The sequence below is a fragment of the Sorex araneus genome, chromosome 5 (assembly GCF_027595985.1).
Source record: "Sorex araneus isolate mSorAra2 chromosome 5, mSorAra2.pri, whole genome shotgun sequence".
In the NCBI taxonomy this organism is placed as follows: Eukaryota; Metazoa; Chordata; class Mammalia; order Eulipotyphla; family Soricidae; genus Sorex; species Sorex araneus.
The window spans coordinates 97,665,582-97,685,709 of NC_073306.1; the positions used below are offsets into that span (position 1 = coordinate 97,665,582).

Here is a 20,128-nt window from a genome sequence, read left to right on the forward strand (position 1 = left end):
ATCCCCAGGCCTCCCCAGGACTCTCGCCAGCTCTGAGGTAAGTTCCCTCAGAAACCCCCTCATCTCCCTGAAGGGCAGGAACGAACTGGCGCTGACACTTTCTCTTTGGATGGGGCCCAAGCAACAGGTCAGCAGGGAGGGCGCGGGCCTTGAGTCCCGACTCCCCACAGAGTCCCCCAAGATGGACCCCTGAGCACAGAGCTGGGAGTCGCCCCGAGCATGGTGGTGTGGCCCGAAACACACTGAACAATAATTTAAAAAGAAACAACTCTCTTGTTTGTTCCGATATTTTCATTGTTCTGGAACTTTCCGAGCTACCTCACTCCCCAGCTCGTGTTCCTCCCCGGCCTCGCACCGCTTCTCACACCCGGGTTTCTTTGGAGATTTCGGGGTGATCACTCCGGCCGTGCTGGGGGACCCTGTGTGGTGGCGGGGACCGGGCCAGCGCCCTCCTGAGACTGACGCCCCCTGCACGTCTCTCGAGAGTCTCCTCAGGAAACCCCCCCCCTGCTCCCTGAAATCAGGGAATAAACGGGATAAACTCCCCCAGGGGCGCGGTGCCGGGTGAGGGGCCGCAGCCCCCGCCCCCGTCACGGGGCGACCCAACGCCCACTCGGCCACACTCGGCTGGCAAGACAAAAGGCCCTTGGGGATGCCCCCTGTCCCCCCGGCACCCCAACACCCGAGCCTTTCCCCGCTCCTTAGCTGGCAACAATGGCGGGACTGGAACTTCTGGGAAGTGAAGCTGCTGGGTTCTGTGACGTCACTGCGTCTCCGCTCATGACCTTAAAGGGCCAGGCTCCAAGGATTCCTCACCACCTACTTTCTGGTAAGGAATGTAACTTTTTTTGTTTGTTTCATGCCTTCAGTCAGATGACCAGGACATCTGGGGGTCACCAGGTCCAGGATAAATGGAGAGTGAGGGACTGAACAGATGGCATATGCAGCAAAGTCTTTATATTTTCATGAAAAGAATAAGGGCTGGAATGATATCACAGCAGGTAGGGTGTTTGCCTTGCACGGGACCAACCTGAGTTCGATTCCTCCAACCCTCTCGGAGAGCCTGGCAAGCTACCAAGAGTATCTCATCCGCACAGCAGAGCCTGGCAAGCTACCCGTGGCATAATCAATATGCCAAAAACAGTAACAAGTCTCACAATGGAGACATTACTGATGCCCGCTCGAGTAAATCAATGGGCAATAGGATGACAGTGAAAAGAATAAAATGCACTTCAAGATTCCATGCAAACCACCTTCTGGACCTTGCCTCGGCATGATCTTATCCTGCCAATTATTCCCAAGGATCAGCATTAGGCTCCAAAACAGAGACCTGGAGGAGAAATCAGAGTGGTGAGCAGAGAGAGGACAAACCTCTAGCCCTGACCTGGAAAGTTCCTGCTTGGCCCCAGAGATGTCCTGATGGCGGGCACTCTGGGGTACCAGGTCAAGCCCCACCTCAGGGAGACACTGCCAGAAGTTCCTTACTCTCCTGGGGATGCAAAGTAGGCTGGAATTTGGGCTATTAGGAGAGGAGTGATGAGCTCGGTGGACAGGGGAGGATATTACAGCCCTGAGATCCGGGACTCCTCCCTGGGTCCCAAGGAAAGTCCTTATGGGCCCAGCCAGGGGCTGCCTCCTAGGCCAGGAACCCCTTTGCTTAAGCACTCCTGAGCTTCAGGGCTGCCCGCAGCAACCACAGCACCCAAAATGGCTCTGCGTGGGGGCAGCCACAGGGACTCAGAAAAAACAAACCTTTATCATCGTTCTGCTCACAAAATTATCATGAGTGTGTATGTCTGTGTGTGAGTGTGTATCGATGTTTGGGTCACAACAAGCAGTACTCAGGGCTTATTTGAACTTGGCACTCAGGGATCACTCCTGTTGTGGCTTGGGGGACCTTTGGAATTCCAGGGATTGAACCTGGGTTGGCCTTGTGCAAAGTAAGAGCCTTCCCCGCTGTACTACCACTCCGTCCCTTTCAAAATAAAATTTTTTCCAATGAAGCAGTCGTGATCTCTAAATAAGTATCTCCTCCTCAAAGAAAAAACACCTGGGATTGGTGTTTGAATATTATGTAATCAAATGTAGTAAGCTACATTATAAAATAAAAAATAACCCCTTGCTTTAAAAATAACCCTTTACAAGCAAAATTCACCCCAACAGCCAGGGTCTCCTGGTCAGGGTCAGGGAGCTGATGAAGAATTGAGAGATGCTTCTCAACTTTAATTTCAATAAGGAAATTCTTTATCAGGAAAAAACACCAAAGTATACTGGAGAGACATTAAAGAGAATACGGTGACTCCCTTAGTGAAAACCATCAATCCTCGGCATCCCATATGAAACCATGATCACAGACGGAAAAAATTTCTGAAGGTAGAGCCTGGAGTAACATCTGGGGAACTACAGGTGTGCCCACCCCCCAAAAAAAACAATTAAAATAGAAAGTAAATATTCATTTACAGCCCCCAGTCACATGCTAGGACCAGGCCCCCAGGATTTCTAATGGCGGCTGCCAATGAAAAAGACGAACTTCAACAGGGTCCTTCGCCACTGGGGGCTGAAGAGCTGCCCCTCAAAGAGAGCTGGCAGTTTATACATGCATGTCTACACTAAAAGCGTCAGGAGAGGGTCTGTCTCAACCCCTGGTTGAGAGGGTTGGGATGGTCAAGACCTCTGCCATCAGCAGGTCCGGCATCCCAGACCCGCAGCCCCTCATGCTCTTCTCTGCACCCTAGCCACACTGCCCCATCGCAGAGCTGGAGGAGGAGATGCCCCCAAAGATCACATGCCCCCAAAGAGCACCCGAGACCTCTGTGCTGCGCAAATTTCCTCCCACTTAAACTATCAAAGCTCCACATCCTCCTAAAACTTCTGGAGCACAGCAGACCCCAGGAACCAACTGGATATGGTTGAGGGGGAGTGAAAAACAACCGCAAAGCCCCCAAAGCTGGCGCGGCCCCATGGTTCACAGTATGGCGACTGGAAGTGAGAGGCGCTCACATCCTGCCACTAATTACCCTTCAGTGTCCCCCTTCGATGGTGAAGTATCACTTTGTCCTTTAAACGCATGCCCGTAGGAAGCCTGATCCACTTGACATCGTTAGGAAATAAATGTGCACATGGAAGACTCCTGTCTGTGACATCATCCATTTCACCAAGGAGCCTTAAAGTGCCAGGTTCCAAGTGTAGACAGACCATTATGCCAGCTCAGGTGAATCAGTGCCGGGGGATGGGCTCAGATAAAGGAGAGGAGAGGCAAGTGCTGGAGGGGCCGGTCACAGAGTTCAGGGCAGTGAGTTAAGGTGGAGTCCCTTATCCTGTACTGGTCATAGAACCAGTGCTCCCACACACGCCTCCATCATAAAAACAGAAGCAAGCTGATTCAAGGCAAAACAGACAAACGACTCATGGGTCATCGAGTTTCTCCGGGAAGTCATCCATCAAGATGGGGTAAAAGCAATGACTCTGAAGCCAGCCCTAGAAATGCAGAGGAACTTGCCTAGCAGCAACCCTGGGAGCTGGAGAGACAATAGACAGGACCGAAGTCTGGCAAGGACATAAGAGAGCACTGTACAGTGAGCACTCTACCCCTTGAAAACACGTGAGCAGAGAACTCTCACCTACAAGGAAACTCCAGGATGCAGCTTTAGAAACATGTTTTCAACCAAGAGTCTGGGGCCGAAGAATAGTACTTTGGCTTAATGCTTGTGTTGAACATGGTTTCACTGAGTTCCATTCCAGCATCCAGAACAACGCCAGGACAAACTCCTAAGAACTGTTAAGTATGGCATAAATTACATAATATGTACTTCAATAAATAAATGCCATGTATGGGCCAACCCTAAGAACGGAGGTGCATAGGAGCTAATGAGCACCAGACCGTGCAGTATCATTTTGTAGACTTGATCTTTTGGACAGACCAAAAACGGTTTTAATCAATTTGGTGGCTAGTAGGGTTGAGATTATGCCATTTCCATAAGCAACGTTTTGTCATCTTTTCTCCTAATATAACTGAAATGAGGAGAGTGGAATCCAGGACGTGACCACCCTTTACTGTGAGTCATCACAGCTGATGCTACTGCCTGCGGAGATGGGAGTTTGGGCGCTCTTCCAGGTTCCCACCATTTGTAACACATTTTCCTCAAGACGCCCACTCCACCGTTTCATAGACCATCAGAAATCTTTCTATGCATATTCAAGTTCATTTTAACTATCTCAAATCCACTCTATTAAAGAACATTGACAGGGCTATTATCCTAAACTTTTCAGAATTATTTATCCTCAATGTTTAGGTAAATCTGATAAAAATCTGAATACAAGGAGTGCAGAGCTGATACAGCAGGAAGGTGCTTGATTACACAAGACAAATGCAAAGGAAGATTCCAGTTATTGTTCCATTCCTTAAGAGTCTCTCTGTCAAAAGAAACTGAGGCCTACAGGTTGGTTTCTAACATTTCCACCAAGAGAATGCAATTCCCGACACGTGGATGGATGTTCCACAAAACAACCCAATGCACAAAATGGGATGGTGGATGCACAAAATTGAAGGCTGCGCAATCATTAATTTGTTTTAATTTTTTAACTCAATAAACATATACATAAAATGGACAGACGGCCGTATGCAGAATGTTAAAGAAATAGTTTCCAGCAAAATAAAATACACCCGAGTCTGGGTTTGGTATAGCACAGTGTGGAGCCTGTAATGCATATGTTAAGCCAAGGCTGCAACCCTACCAAGCCGGATGGACCATGAAGGCCACTGAAAACACCTCACCACAGACGAATCCTCTCCAGGATCAATGAGTTGTTTTGTTCTTTTTTGGTTTGTGGTTTGTATTTATTTAGAGGCGGGCCACACCAAGCGGTACCAGGGATCACGGATGGTGGTTCTCAGGGGAGCAGCTGGAGTGCTGGGGATGGAGCCCACGTTTCCACCCTGGTGGAATGCAAGTCTGCTCCCAAAGTATCACTCGTGACAAAAAACCACTTCTTTAAACAATGAACTCTTATGCTTATTTTTTTTTTTGCCTTTTGGGACACACTCAGCGACGCACAGGTGATGTTACTCCTTGCTCTGCACTCAGGAATTACTCCTGGTGGTGCTCAAGGGACCATATCGGATGCTGAGAATCGAACCCGGGTCAGCTTCGTGCAAGACAAATGCCCTACCCGCTGTGCTATCGCTCCAGCCCATCTTGTGCTTACTTTAGACCCAATTAAAAAAAAAACACAGTATTTCTTCGAAATTAAAGATAGTAAGAATTGGGGTTGGAATGCTAGCACAGTAGGGAGAGCATTTCCACTGCATGTGGTAGATGCAGTTTGACCCTTGGCATCGCACATGACACCCTGGGCACTTCCAGGAGTAATACCTGAGTGCTGAGCTTGAAGTAACCTATCAGCATCACTCTGTGTAAATGAAAAAGCAAGAAACAATAAAAATAATAACAACAGGAATATCTTTAGATTTTACAATGACTGATTTTAGCACCCAGTGGAACTGCAGGCCCTCTACTCCAGGATTAGACTGCAAAATTCCTCCCTGAAGTGGCCAGACCTCCTCCTTTCAAGTCACATTCTTGTTCCAATGAACTATCCTGATGGCATAGTATTTATATTCAATGTGCAATTCTTACCAGCTCACTCGTATTCAGTGGCCCTGTTCCCAAATCAAATTGCTGCAATGAAAAACCCTGAAGCTGCAACTGAAGTTCTGAAATCAGGGGCTGGAGCCATAGCATAGCGGGTAGGGCGTTTGCCTTGCACGCGGCCGACCTGGGTTCGAATCCCAGCATCCCATATGGTCCCCTGAGCACTGCCAGGAGTAATTTCTGAGTGCAAAGCCAGGAGTAAGCCCTGTGCATCGCCGGGTATGACCCAAAAAGCAAAAAAAAAAAAAAAAAAAAAAAGAAGTTCTGAAATCAAACACAACACATAATGGAAGAAATAGCAATGAAATGTAGTTGACTGAGGTCCATTGTGGAGAATGCTGGGAGCAGCTTGGGAATCCACAAAATAGCTTTTTGGGTTTTCTTTTTTAAATATACCTGGGGAACCATATGCAATGCAAGGGATTCAACCTGGGTCAGACGTATGAAAGGCAAGTACCCTCCCTGCTGTACTATCTCTCCAGCTCAAATTACCTTGATTATGGGCTCACTCATTCACTTTTTAAATAGAAAAGCAAAATATATTCTTAGTGGGTTAGAGAGAAGAGCAGGTAGGGCATTTCCCTTGCATAAAGCTGATGGGCTGATCTCTGAGTACCAAAAGTTATCTCTGAGAACTGCCAGGAATAAATACTGAAAATTCCCAGACCCCAAAACCAAACCAAAAAATTTGCAATATACTGACAAAACATGCTAATTATCTGAGGGCCAAAATAAGCAAGAAAGAGATGGTGGGGGGACTCTAGCTGCTCCTGAAAGGGACCACCACCACTGGAGGCTGGATACACAGGCTAGTGAAGCACAGATGGGTGGCCAAGGGCTGTGAATCCCACGACTATTCTACATGGCTGACAGATAAGGAATCATGAAGACAAAGCCGAGAGAGGAAACCTCAGGATCATTCCATGACAGGCAATTCATGCAGTGAAGGGCAGCATGAGCACGGCACAGACACTGCATTCAGGAGTCCGAGGCCCCCAGGGTCAGTAGCGCATTTCACACGCACTCAGGGCACCCACACACTTCCCAGGGCACAAACCAGGGAGGGTCCTCAGACACTCTCCTCCACACACGCCTCTTCTTCCCGGGATCAGGGGTCTTCCCTGAGAAACAGGGTACTTAGGAACAGGGTACTTAGAAACAGGGTACTAATTAGTGACAAGGAAAACATGACAAGCCAACCCCATGTGTCCCTAACAAAATCAGGCAAATTCCTGAAAATGACTGAATAGAATCTCCACTTCTGATATGCCCTAAATTGATAATTGTCAGTGACATAAGTCCTAGGTTTTAATTTTAGTCTGAAATTGAGTCATGCTGTAGCCCTCCAAAAAGCACTGGAAGTAACTCCAATCTCTAAAATCGCATGTGATGGGGTGAGGCCCTAAAAAAGAAATGAACTCATGTTCAGAGTGATACTCCAGCAGGGTGGGCACCTGCTGACACACACATCCGGGTTTGATCACTGGCAACCATATGGCACTGCCAGGAGAAATTCCTGAGCCTTACTGGTGTAGTCCCTTAATCAAATCAACTGAACAAAAAATAATAATAAATGGAGTTGCAGGCCTGGTAAAGGAGTACAGTTGGGTAAGGCACCTAACTGTAGGTGCTGACCTGGTTTAGTCCACAGCACTCCCATGGGCTCTTGAGCACTGCCAGGAGTGATCCTTCAGCACAGAGCCAAGAGGAATGTGGACTATGGCCCAGAATAAAACCCAAAGAAGGGCCGGAGTGATAGTAAGCGGGTAGAGCATTTGCTTTGCACACGGTCAACCCAGGTTCAATCCCTGGCATCCTATATTGTTCTCCCATGCACTGTCAGTAGTAATTCCTGAGTGCAAAGCCAGAAGCAACCCCTGAACATTGCTTGGTGTGACCCCAAAAGCTAAATAAGTTTTTAAAAAAAACAAAGGAAAACCAAAACAAACATACTGAAGTGACAGGTAGTACAAGAAGTAAATTGATTTAACAATGGAAGGAATTATTTAGAGGAACCTGAGAGCAGTAGTACGTGGGGCACTTTACCAGGCACATGGCTGACCTGAAGATCCCCTGCATCTCAGGAGTAAGCCTGACAATTGCCAAGTGTGGCCAATCAACAAAAACAGAAAAAAAACTTGAGAAACTGTGATCCGCATCGCTGTGAATGATCCTGGCCTGTCAGAATCACGAAGTCTGTAGAACACACAGCCCAGCATAGTCGCTGGGTGCCCATGTGGGTCTGGCCAGGCCCAGTCAGCCCCACACTGCTCTCACCTCAGCCTGCAGGTGCTGGTAGGTCTCCAGCATCACGTCCCTGTAGAGCTTTCTCTGATCAGCATCCAGGCATGCCCACTCCTCCGGGGAGAATCTCACGGCCATGTTGGGGAAGGAAACTGCGCCCTGAGCCAACACACAGGGGAGCGGGAGTCAGGGTCCATCTCCACCCCATTCCCAGGTTGTGAGGATGGGACCCCTCAGAGTGCTAATGGGGATCAGGGACTTTCCTTTGGGAGGAACCAGCCTTGATTTCTCTCCATGCGCCCTCCTGGCTGACATGGAGAAGTCACTCTAGACATCACTCCAAGGCAGTTGGATCTATAAAATGTGAGGACGCTATACTACAAGGTTTCTGGAGGTGTCAGTCTGGCACCTCACAGGGTCCCCCGAGCACCACCAGCAGTGATCCCTGAGCACAGAGTCAGGAGTCATCCGGAGCACTGCTGGGTCTACCCCAAAACAAAAAAATTATAGAATATTTATTATTATTTCAGGCATGGAAGGTGTTTTTCTCCTGATATGCCCAGAGAGAAGATCATCAGTGACTCCCCAGTGAGGAACAGAGGACTCCTGAGAGCCAAATATAAGAGACTGGAGGCATCAGTTTGGCTGACACCCTGGGCAACTGGGCAAAGGTTTAAACAAAGCAAAGGCAAAGTGGTCCTTTGAAGAATCTATGCGGCTGTCCTCAGGGACCTGTTGTCCTGGGGTTCACCATCAAATCACACGTGAGGGTCATGATCAAAGGAGACATGCAGACTCGACAAATAAAATTTGGAGGATGTATTCACACCAGCTGGCGGGCTGTCCTGCTAGCAAGAACAGCAGCATCCCAGCAGAAGCACAGCCTTTTTTTGGGGGGGGGATCACACCTGGCGATGCTCAGGGGTTACTCCTGGCTCTACACTCAGGGCCAAGCCAGAGTTAAAGTAAACAATGACACAGTGATGAGCCGAGACAGTCTCACAGAGGCCCTGTTTTTGTGCCTGTTATTATTTAGTCACCTTCCTCCTAGCCTCCATCACCAACATCCATTATTTACAAGTTAACATACATGTGGTGGACAAATGCCAGGACACGGCCATGGCTGTGGTCCCGGAGATAATCAGCAAAAAACTTTCCTTATAGAAGTGACATAATAGGAAACTCATCATATGCTACCAGGATTGGCTGCAATTTTGTACCACCTCTGACCCCCTTGTCCAAAGCAAACTTGCTTTACTGAGGGGGCCTGTTCTGACCTTACAGATGGTTATTAGGGGATCAACTCATCCAGAATGAGTTTTACAATGTTTAATAAGGCTTGAGGGGAACATGAAGCCCTGTTCACATTCATTACATACATCAGATTTCCCTCCCCTATGCATTCTCATACACCTAGTAAGTCCTGAGGATTCAGTAAAGACCTTCCCACATTCCTTACCTATATAAGCCTTCTCCCCAGTATGAAATTTCAGAAGCCTAGTGAGGCGTGAGAGCAGAGTGAAGGCCTTCCCACATGTCTGCTATGGATGAGGTTTCTCTCCACTATGACTTTTCCTGTGCGTAGTAAAGTACCCAGACTGAGAGAAGGCCTTCCCACATTCCTTACTGATATGCAGTCTCTCTCCAGTGTGAATTCTCCAATGAATACAAAGACTTGATGGATAATACGCCTTCCCACATTCCTCACATACAAAAGATTTCACTCCAGTATGTAATCTACTAGTATGACAAGGCTGCAGGTGCTAACAAACGCCTTCCCACATTCCTTACATATATATGGTTTCTCTCCAGTGTGAATTCTCCTAGAAACTTAAGACTTGAGGATACATGAAAGGCCTTTCCACATTCCTGACACACATGCAGCTTCTCTCCAGTGTTAGTTTTCAAATGCTCAGTAATGTCTGACCAACGAGTGAAGGGCTTTCCACAAACCTTACATTTATGAGGCTTCTCTCAAGTGTGAGTTCTATGTATAGTAAGTCTTGAGATGGTGCTAAAGGCCTTCCCACACTCCTCACATACATAAGGCTTCTCTCCAGAGTACTCCTATGATTCAAAAGGCTTCAGGGATAATCAAAGGCCTTCCCACATTCGTTACAGATACACGGTTTCTCTCCTGTGATTTTTCTTGTGCTTAGAAAAGCTGGAGGGATAAGCAATGACCTTCCCACAGTCCTGACATGAATAGTTTCTTTCCAGAATGACTTTTCCCATAACAAGAAAGGTTTGAGTAGCAAGTGAAGGCCTTCCCACAGTACTGACACCAGTAAGTTTTCATTCCTGTATGAAATTACCTGAGGACACTAAGTTGCGTGGACAGAGTAAAGGCCAGTTCACATTCCTCACACGCATGAGGTTTCTCTGCAGTATGAACTCTCCTGTGTATAGTAAGGGCTGAGGGGAAGTGAAAGCCTTCTCACAGTCCATACACACATAAGCTTCTCTCTGGTGTGGTTGTTTGGACTGTCACACTGGGATGACTCCTGACTCAAAGTTTCTCCTAGCTGCAGAGAATCCTGGGGATTATGTCCACAGTGGATTTCAAAGGGAACATCACGGTGCTTAGAACATGCGGAGGCTCCCCCACGATGGATACACTTGGATGAGTTCATTCCATCATGAGTTTACTTTAGGAACCACAGGCATGAGGGATTCATTATAATCAGTGCTCCTCTCCCACAGTTCAGGAAATGCCCCACTGTTGGGGGAGGGGGTCTGTCCAAAAACTGAGGACAGCAGAAGTGTGAGGAGCTTTTCTCAGGGGAGGGCTTCTTCAGGGTAAGGTCGCTCTCTCCAAAGAATTGGAGGACAAATCAGAGCTGTGAGCATCAGAGAGGAGAACCGCCACAGGGCCCTGAGCCAGAAATGTCCTGACTGGCCTCACTCTTTGGCACATGCTCACAGACCCACCCAGGGGAGACTGTCATATGTTCCTTCCTCTCCAGGGCTTGCAGAAGTGGGTTGGCATCTGGGCTACCCATGGTGAAGACCAGGCAAGTAGCGAGCTGATGTCCTATCTCTCAGGAGACTTGGGTCCATTCTAGCTGAAAATGCGATAAAATCTAAACAGGAATCCCATGCTACAGATGGAAATTAGGTCTGGGAACAGGGCAGGAGGCTAGTACACTGAGAGGATATCTGCCTTGTATGCTGCTGTGACTGCAGCCAGCAGCCCCTAGGATCCCGAGCACCCCCAGGACAGATCCCTGAGTGCAGAGCCAGAACTTTGCCATGAACTTTGCCATGGTACTGGCGTGGCATATTCAAAAAATATTTTTTCAAGGAAAAGAAAAAAACGCCTCCACAGATACCTTTGAAAAGGGTGTCTGTGACCCTTAGGATGACTCTGGATTCAGTCTCAGGAATGAAAGGCGGCCAGCAACAGGCTGGCCTGGGGACACTCCCCACATGACCCCTGCCCCCACCCCTGTGACCATCCTGGTGAAGGAGCTAACACACGCCTAAGGCAGCCACACACGCCCCCGGGGAAACTGATGCTCCTTCTGGCGCTGACACTTTCTCTTCGGTTGTGAGCCTGAGCGACAGGTGAGCAGGGACCCGGGCGGGGCCTTGTCCCGACACCCCATGAGGTTCCCCGACCCCCGGAGGATACCGAGCACAGAGCCCGGAGTCGCCGCGAGCCCCACCCGGCACCTCCAGGCCTCCCCAGGACTCTCGCCCGCCCGCAGCTCTGAGGTAAGTTCCCTCAGAAACCCCCTCGTCTCCCTGAAGGGCAGGAACGAACGGGACAAACCTCAGCAGGACGCTGGGGCCGTCCAGGTGGGGCCGCCGCCCCCAGCCACGGCTCAGAGCGACCCCGCCGGGAGCCCCTGTCCGCCCTGGGCACCCCCTTCCCGCTAGACTTGCTCCTAGTGCTCCAACAATGGCGGCCGACCGGAAATGCCGCCCACCTCAGACAGGGACTCTGTGACGTCACCCACACTTCCGGCCAGAGTTTTAAAGGGCCAGACTCCAAAAATTCCTGACCAAGTACTTTCTGGTCAGGAAAGTAAATTTTTTCCCTTTTCTTATCTTGGATCAGGTCTGCAGGACATCTGGCGGGTCGCCAGTACCGGATAGATGGAGACTGAACACATGGCATATGGGGCCAAAGTTTTTATTTTGTCACTAGCACTGTAGCACTGTCGTCCCATTGTTCATCGATTTGCTGGAGTGGGCACAAGTAACGTCTCCATTGTGAGACTTGTTATTACTGTTTTTAACATATCAAATAGGCCACGGGTACTGGCGTGCAGGCGGGATACTCTGGGTAGCTTGCCGGGTTCTCCGAGAGGGATTGTTTCACTAAGGGAATAAAATTCACAAAGATTTCCTTGCAAACAATCACCAGTACAGCGCCCCAACCCTGACCCCCCCAACCAACACCACCAAAAAGCCATGCTCAGAAATCACTGGGTATCCAGATATCATAATGTTTTGTACTGATTGATTCATTTTTGGGGAGGTACGTTCGGTAATGCTGGGCACTTATGCCTGACTGCTCACGGGTCACTCCACACTGGGCTCGAGGAACCCTCTGGTGTTCTAACCATGGATCCTGGGTCATCCTCCCAACTGGACTGTCCTAGGCCTGATTTTTGTTTACATTGCACTCAACTTTCAACTGCTGGAGTAGCTCCAACTGTTCATGTTTTCTGTTACAGGAATGAGCTAGAAACTAAATGAATCACATGCCCAGAATAGCGTTCTGGGGTGACCCAGATGGAAAAGTATTATATGTGTAATCAATATTCCTGTGTTTTTTGTGTGTTCAGAGCCATTGGTGTTCTCAAGCTACTCCTCAGCTCTGTGCTTGGCAACTCTTCAAACAGTGCTCAAGTCCGACAATGTCATGAATTCAACTGGGATCTAAAATGGATCAACCACATGAATGGAAAGTCCCTTCCCTGCTCTGTAGCTGAGTAGTCATTTAGTAGTTTATTAGTGGAAGATTTATGCAGCAATAACTGGCCGGGGCTGCTGTTAGGCCAGTTCCTCTCTGCACCTCCAGGCCTGGCCTGGGAGTCACTGCTTTCACCCCACCTTGATTGATGACTTCCCCGAGAAATTCATTGTCCCATGCCCCACCCGCTCCCTACCCGGTTCTCTGCATATCTGGAGTCTGGCCCTTTAAGGCCGCTTGCAGACGGAAGTGACGTCACAGCGGGGCCTTCTAGCTGTGTCTGTTCCTGGAAACGGGGCCAGAGTCACTGTCCGCGTGGGTCAAGGACCGATTGGGGCCCTCCGGAGAAGCGGGGCTCTGAAGGCCGATGGTCGGCAGGACGGGGGCGGCCCCTCCTGGCGCCAGGCGCCTCCCGGTCTCTGCACTGTGACCCGCGGGGCCGCGTCAGTCTGGGGGCGCCTTCGCGCTTGTTTCCCCTTCCTGCCCGATAGCCCGGCGGCTCCTCAGGCGCGGCGGAGCTTTGAGGGTGCGGCGGGGGCTGTTCTAGGGCGCAGGGGTCGCGGTGTGAGTGATGATCCTGGGGGGGCCCTGGGCCACGATCGCCTCCAGTTCGGCGATGGGGCCGTGGTGGGTGGGCGCGGGGCAGCTGGGGGGCTGCCAGGGCACGGCCTTGGCCGTCCTGACACTCGACATGAGCTGCGCTGGGCCTGTCCCGGCCCCTTTGGCCCGACCTGGGTGACCCGAGACCCTCCAGGCTCTCTCTGAGGGGCCCCGCTCAGCCCCCGGGGCCAGAAGTCAGGTTTCCTCCGTCTGTTCATTGGTCGCCAGAGAGTGCGGGGCGCCCAGGGCGTGGCTCCCACGGGGCTGAGGTTTGCCCAGGAAACGTACGTGTCACCCTATTTTTGGGTGGGTTTGTTTTGTTTTTCGGGGGGGGGGGGTGTTCCACCCGGAGATGCTCGGTTTCACTCCTGGCTCTGTGCTCAGGAATTATTCCCCCGGTGCTCAGGAGCCCTATCAGATGCGGAAGACTGGTCAGGGTCAGCAAGGCGAGCACCCTACCTGCTTATCTGTCTTACCCCAACTGTGTGTCTGTTTTTTTTTTTTTTTTAATTTTTTATTGTGGAAAGTTACAAAGTTACAAAGTTTTCAGGTTTAAATCTCAGTTATACAATGCTCGAATACCCATCCCTTTGTGTGTCTGTTTTCAGGTCAGGAGTTTCTACTCCCTCACGTCAAGAGGCGAACCACCCCTCCTTCATCTCTCACTGACCAGGGGCCCCGGAGACTGGCCACTGGGTGAGTACAGTGGGTCGTTTTGTTTCTCTGGGTTGTGTGTTTGGAGGCAGATAGGGTTTTGTGGAGATGGGAGCTTTACTACGGGATCACTTCTAGTGCACTGGGGAAGATTTTATTCAGCAATGCCCAGAGCCGTAGTACAGAGATTAGGGCGCTTGCCTCGCACCTGCCAAGCAGAGTCTGAGCCCTGCACCTCAGGATTCCTCAGACCTGCGGAGACTGATCCCTGAGTGCAGAGCTAAGAATCACTCCTGAGCACTGCTGCTTCTGCCCCCCCCCCACACACACACACATGAAATACGTGAGAGCAGAGACAGAGAAGAATAAGGATTCAGGAGAAACTGTAGGCTTCTGAAACATAGAAGAAGCCACTAAACAGGGTTTTTAGGACTCATTATTTGACTTTTTAAATATTTCACACAAGAATTTGGTGCTAAAAACAAAAAAAGAGAAGAAAAAAAGAATTTGGTGCGGGGCTGCAGGGGGCACTAACCACCTGGGCTCAGTGTTGGCTCCTACTGCCCGCCTGTAGGGACCTTCCTGTAGGGCTCAGGGAAGAGTCCCTGGGCTCAGTTTCCTTTCTTGTAGTCCGAGCCCAACACTCTGGTATGGTCCAACAGCCCCCACCCTAACCCACTTTGTGTCTGCAGGAGAGGATGGAGCTTCTGGCAGTGTGTTCCCCAGGTGGGCCAGAGATCTGGTGCTGGATTATTTCCACCGGTCAGAGCGTTTCCAGCTTCAGTGCTGGGATTTCTGGTCAAGGTTGGGATATTGTGCTCCTCTCTGGTGCTCACGGTTCTGAATTCTCCAGATCTTTTATGGAGCTTATTTCAGATCCTCAGGAATAAGAGACGGGAAGATGGTGACACACTGTCTGACTCACTGTCTCCAGGTAGGAGGAGAGTGACAGGATGACATGGTGTAGTGACAAGAGCGCACAGGCTTCCAGTTTGTCTGTCTCAAGCTGTTTTAGAAGGGAGTCCTGGGATAGGGTTTCTGGCAGGGTGACTAACTTCAGTCTAAGGCACTTTTGTCCCTGTTTGTTTTGTTATATTTAGGTTTGATGGTGCTCAAGAAGTACTCCCAACTCAGTGCTTAAGAATCACTCCTGTTTGAACTCAGAGATCGTATGGGGTGCTAGTGTTCCAAGACTAACTTCTTGGGGTATTTTGTTTTGTTTGGGGAGGTGATAGGGGACATATCTAGTGATTCTTGGGTTTATTCCTGGCTTTACAGTCCAACATTGCACCTCAGGGTTCTTGGTGGACCATATAGACAGTAGGGATAGCCAGCCCTATCCAGGTTTCCTGGGCCCACTTTCCTGTTACTCCATCCTGCTGCTTTGTTTTCTTTCATTTTTGTTTTTTGTGACACATTGTGGATGCTCATGGTTTCCTCTTGGCTATGTGTTCCGGATTCACCCCTGACGGTCATCAGGGCCCAGGGAGTGCAGGCCCTGTATGTGCCCTGGCAACTACAGTGACTCTGGCCCCAGGACATGTGTCTCCCCTATTTTGCCCTTCCCACTCTGGAGAGTGTCACCTGCTCAGTCACAGTCTCATGTTCACTCACTGCAGTGTGTGCAGTTCTGAGCATGTGCCTCTCCCTGGGAGCAAAGGATCTCTGCAGCCGGCAGAGGTATTGGGGTTCAAATCACTTCTAGCTATTTCAGGAAGGATTTAGGGTGGCCTTGAAACCGGAGTTCCAAGTCCTACAGGCACATATGTCTTCACACAGCTTGAGTCACTTGCTGGATATTGTGTATCCCCTTTTCATCCCTAGAACATAGAACAGGGACTGTGGGATATGGCATTGGTGGCGGAGGAGATGTCTAGTGTGTTGGTCCTACCCAGTGTTGCGTTTTTTTGTCCTGCTGGGTCTGCTCAGGTGTTACCCTCTGCAGTGCTCATTGGATTTATTCCTGGGGTGGCTGTGTGCAAATCCAGAACCTGCAGGAACCTTCTAGTAGTGTCATTGTAGTAAATCTGGCTTTGTGTGAGGGATTCCTGGGCTCATCAGCCCGAAATATGAGTGGAGGCTGGTTCCTCCCAACAGGAGTGGGGAGGGGGGACAGGCCTTCAGGTCCTCTAGGACGCTGGGGTGTCTCATCCTCACGCCCCATAGTATGGGGTGGGATGTCCTCACTCCTGTCTCCTGTGTGTGTCAGTTCAGGACAAGGTGACCTTCCCTGATGCCGATGTGGCCGTAGCTGCACCCCGGAGTAATGAAGGGGGTCAGAAGGCTAAGTGTGTGCAGGGTACAGGCAAGCCCCAACCTGCTAGAGTATCTACCCAGTCCCTGGCTTTATGTCTTATGAGTCCAACTTAATTTTTTTTGCTTTGTTTGTTTCATTTTGTGGCCCATCTGGCAATGCACATGGATGACTCCAGAATCTGCACACAGGAATCATTCCTGGTTCGATCCCTGGCATCCAATATGGTCCCCAGGGACAGCCAGGAGTATTTCCTCAGCCCAGAGCCACGAATAAGCCCTATACATTGCTGTGTGTGACCCAAAACAAACTAAATACATTTACTTCTCTTTCCACACTTGAGTGCTTTGCTTCTGCTCTTGGTATTGTTTTCGGGACACACTCAGCATTTTCATTTTATTTGTAATTTTTAAATTCATTCATTTATTTTTTGGCTTTTGGGTCACACTCTGTGGTGTTCAGGGGTTACTCCTGACTCTGCCTTCAGGAATTACTCCTGGCAGTGCTCAGGGACAATATGGAATGCTGGGGTTGGGACTCTGGTGATTTGTGTGATGCCCTGCACACTATGCTGTCATCGCAACCTCTAAGATCATTTATTTCTTAGAGTCTCACCCCCTCAGCTGCTGTTTTGCTCAGTGCTTGGGGTCACTTCAACTTATCTTGTGAGACCAGGTGGTGCCCAGTATCAATTCAGAGGTTCCCACGTGCGAAGCATGTTCCCCAATCCTGTGCACTGTTACCCTACCTCCACTGGACTCTTTCACAGTTCTTTAAAATTTGTTTTGAGCCAAACCAGCAGGACTCATGGGTTGTTCCTGGACTCTGCTCTCAGGGATCATGCCTGGTTGGTGGGGGACAGTATGGGGTTGTCAGGGATCGAACATGGATTGACATGGGCAGGACCATTGCCCCACCTGCTGTATTGCCTGCTACCCTCCATCTTCCCCTTTGTTTTTAGCTTCATATAAATTTGGGGGGGGTTCTGTCCTTGTCCTTGCTTGGGTGCTTGGGTTTACTCTTGACTCTGCACTCAGTGAGAGTGAACTCAGGGCCTTCAGTGGCTGGTATCCTGGACACGGAGTCCAGCAGTCATTGTTCATGTGGATGAAGGACAAAGTTGTGTCTCTTCTTGGAAAGCTGTCTGTGAAGGCCGATTTTGTGGCAGGGCACAAGGCCTCCAGTGATTTCCCTTTGCCTTCCTGTCTCCGAACTGCGAGTGGCAGGGCAGCGCCAGCTTGTGGGGGCACTTTTGTGCTTGGTTTTCACTTGTTCACCGATATCCAGGCGGTTTCTGAGGAGCAGTGCAGGTGTTAGGAGCTTTGAGGAGTATGGTGGGAGCTATACTGGGGTATAGGGGTTGTGGGTGTGAGTGTGTGATCCTGGGGGGCCCCTGCAGCCACGATTTCCTCCAGGTTTGAAATGACCCCAGCAGGTGGGAGCAGAGCTGAGCGAGGGGGCTGCGGCCTTGGGGCTGGGGGCCTATATCAAAGCACTTAGAGCTTTTGCTTTCCATGTTGCAACCCAGATTCTATCCTGTGAGCACCATCAGGACTGATTCCTGAGTGCGGGGCCAGGAATAACTGCTTTATATCGGCTGTGTGGCCTCCAAAAAATAAATTTTTTGGAGATTACTTTGAGAGGCAGGGCAGCAACTCTCCAAGGACAAGAGACCATGTTGCTCTCAGTCTTGTATTTATTAGTTACCATGATTTCTGGGGCCATCCTGAGGGCACGGTCATCACAGGTGGTTTGGGTTTGCAAGTGAAAATATACTTTTTGGACTATTTTTGGTGGTATTTGGGGGGGTGGCGAGGTCATCTATGCCTCTGGATGCTCAGGGTTTATTTCTGGCTCTGGACTCAGGTATTATTCCTGGGGGTGCTCTGGCTCCATAAGGGATGCCAAGGATTGATCGGGGTGAGCAAGGCAAGCAGCCTACCGCTTTACTGTCTGTTTGATTCCAAAGTTGGTGTTTTTTACATCAGGAATTTCTGCTCTCTCACATCAAGTTGCAAAGCCTCCCGCACTTCTCATCTTTCCATGATCAGGTGTCCCAGGCTACTGGGGTGAGTACTGCGGATAAAGGTTGTTTTTTTCTTCTGAAGTACGTAAGCCTTGTGTTTGTGGGTCCTGCCAGAATTAAGGTTCTCGACACTCCCAACACAGGATATGATGGTCCTGACCTGGAGTCTTCGGCCTGCATATCACAAGGGTAGAATCTGTAAACTCTGATGGGCAGGGCCCTACCCCTAAAGCACGAGACTTAGTAATCGCCTGTCCTTTCACTGGTTGCTATAATGGGTGCACCCACCCAGCAGGTAGGTGGGGTTTCGAAGTGAAACTCATTTTTATTATATATTTTTTACTTCTCTACCACATTAAAAATGTTCAGGGCTTCCTCTTGGATCTCTGCTGAGAAATTTCTGCAGGCCGACTTTGTTTTGGGTTGACTTTGTGGACCCCAAGGGGATGCCAGGGATTGTTCCGGGTTGCCAGTATGCAAGCAGCTTCCTACCCGCTTTACTGTCTCTTCCTCCAACTTTCTTTTCTTATTCCTTTTTCCCGGTCAAGTCTGGAGAGCAGAACCAGGAGGACCTGATCATCACCAGGTGATAATCAAAAGAGCCAACGAAAAAGAACACTTTTACCTGTTTTGGCATGGATTTGGGGCAGCCCTGAACTGTGAGTTCTGAGTCCTAAATGAACTTATGTGCACACACTGCTTGGGGTTGCTCACTGGACATCTAGTGTTCCCATCTCATCCCTAGAACAGGAGATGTGGAGATACAGGGTGTGTGTGTGAGAGAGAGAGAGAGTTTGTGTGTGTTATTGTGTTTAACGTTTTTGGCCAAACCCATTTTTGCATTTTGACCCTGCTTTTTCAGAGCTCAGTTGTTACTCTCTGCCGTTTTCACTGGACCAGTGGTGTGGAATTGACCTTGGGGTGGCTGTGTGCAAGACTGGCACCTCCAGAAAACTTCTAGGATAGCATCCTCACATTTTATAGATCTGACTGCCTTAGAGTGATGTCTAGAGTGATTTCTCCATGTCAGCCAGAAGGGTGCATGGAGAGAAATCGAGGCTGGTTCCTCCCAAGGGAAAGTCCCTGAGCCCCATTAGCGCTCTGAGGAGTCCCATCCTCACCGCCTGGGAATGGAGTGGAGATGGGCCCTGACTCCCACTCCCCTGTGTGTTGGCTCAGGGCACAGTTTCCTTCCCCGACGTGGTCATGAGATTCTCCCCAGAGGAGTGGACTTGCCTGGACGCTGATCAGAGAAAGCTCTACAGGGATGTGATGCTGGAGACCTACCAGCACCTGCAGACTGTGGTGAGAGGAGTGTGGGGCTGACTGTGCCTGGCCAGACCCGCATGGGCACCCAGCAACCGTGCTGGGCTGTGTGTTCTACAGATTTTGTGATTCTGACAGGCCAGGATCATTGACAGCGATGCGTATCATTGTTTCTCAAATTTGTTTCTTTTTTTCTGTTTTTGTTATTTGGCCACACTTGGCAATTGTCAGGCCTTACTCCTGAGATGCAGGGGATCTTCAGGTCAGCCATGTGCATGCCCCCTGTACCGTACTGGTCTCAGGTTCCTCTAAATAATTCCTTCCATTGTAAAATCAATTTATTTCTTGAGAGGCTGGTTCCTCTCAAGGGGTCAGGGGAGATGTCCTGAGCCCCTGTAGGGAGATGTCCAAAGCCCCTCATGGCCCAGAAAAGAGGGTGTGGACAGGCCCTGACTCCCCACCCCTGTGTGTGTCTGCTCAGGACACAGTGACCTCCTCCGATGTGTCTG

General features: G+C 49.8%; 1 long non-coding RNA gene across 1 annotated transcript; it reads left to right on the forward strand.

Moving 5' to 3' along the window:
- Positions 1-13,198: 13,198 nt before the first annotated feature.
- LOC129404932 (uncharacterized) lies at positions 13,199-19,013 on the forward strand. Its single transcript, XR_008630262.1, has 4 exons — positions 13,199-13,345; positions 14,028-14,115; positions 18,316-18,396; positions 18,902-19,013. It is a non-coding gene; the product is annotated as an uncharacterized LOC129404932 (long non-coding RNA).
- The last annotated feature ends 1,115 nt before the right edge of the window (positions 19,014-20,128 follow it).